The sequence below is a fragment of the Myotis davidii genome, unplaced genomic scaffold (assembly GCF_000327345.1).
Source record: "Myotis davidii unplaced genomic scaffold, ASM32734v1 scaffold440, whole genome shotgun sequence".
Taxonomy (NCBI): Eukaryota; Metazoa; Chordata; class Mammalia; order Chiroptera; family Vespertilionidae; genus Myotis; species Myotis davidii.
Genome location: NW_006293698.1, coordinates 602,854 through 604,275, shown reverse-complemented (window position 1 = coordinate 604,275; position 1,422 = coordinate 602,854).

The window sequence follows — 1,422 nt, the reverse complement described above, 5'->3', positions numbered from 1 at the left end:
GGTTTTAGTTTTTGTCCATTGAGTATGATATTGGCTGTAGATTTATTATATAAGGCTTTTATTATGTTGACATATGATCCCTCTTTTCCCATTTTGCTGAGAGTTTTTATCAAGAAAGGGTGTTGGATTTTGTCAAATGCTTTTCTGCATCAATTGATATGATTATGTGATTTTTATCTCTCAATTTGTTTATGTGACATATCATGTTGATTGATTTGCGGATGTTGTACCATTCTTGCATCACCAGGATAAATCCCACTTGGTCATGGTGTTACATCTTTCTAATGTAATGCTGGATCTGATTTGCTAGAATTTTTTTTGAGGATTTTAGCATCTATGTTCATCAAGGATATTTTCCTGTAATTCTCTTTTTTTGTGGTGTTTATATCTGATTTTGGAATTAGGGTAATGCTGGCTTCATAGAAAGAGCTTGTGCCTTTCTCTTGAATTTTTTGGAATAATCTGAGGAGGATAGATTTTAGTTCTTCTTTGAATGCTTCATAGAATTCCCTTATAAAGCCATCGGAACCAGGACTTTTGTTTGCTGGAAGTTTTTTGATCACTGCTTCAATTTCTTCAGTAGTTATCAGCCTATTCAGGTTTTTTTATTGTTCCTGATTGAGTTTTTGGAGCTTGTATTTTTCTAAGAATATCTCCATTTCATCTAGGTTGTCCAGTTTGTTGAAATAGAGTTGTTCAAAGTATTTTTTTCATAATCCTTTGTATTTCTGTAGGATCATTTGTTACTTCACCTCTTTCATTTCTGATTTTGTTTTTTGGGTCCTCTCTCTTTGCTTCTTTGCTTTTTGTCTCTATGTCATTTATTTCTGCTCTGAGCTTCATTATTTCCTTCCTTCTGCTTATGCTAATCTTTTCTTGTTGCTCTCTTTCTAACTCTTTGAGTTGTATGGTTAGATAATTTATTACCATTTTTTCTTGTTTTCTGAGGTAGGCCTGTAGAGCTATGAACTTCCTTCCCAACATTGCTTTTATTATGTCTCATAGATTTTGGATTGTTATATTTTTCATTGTTCTTTGTTGCCAGGATGCTTTTTTATTTCTTCTTTGATCTCTTTGGTAACCCAATCATTATTTAATTGCATGCTATTTAGCCTCCAAGTGTTTGATTTTTTTCATTATTTTTATTGTAGTTGATTTCTAATTTTATCTTTGACATTATTATCAGAAAAAAAAACTAACTACTACTATTTTGATTTATATTCTCTCAGGATTATTTTCATCTGTGTAAAACCTTGCCCCCTACACACTCATAGGAATATTATGAAGTGTCTTCAGTTTTCTAATCTTTTAAACTCAGAAACAAAATTTTAGATTCTATCAACAGATGGTGAAGTTGATTACAGACATTCCCCTTCTTTCCCCTCCCAATAGCTGTTCATATGAGCCAGCCAAACTGGTTGA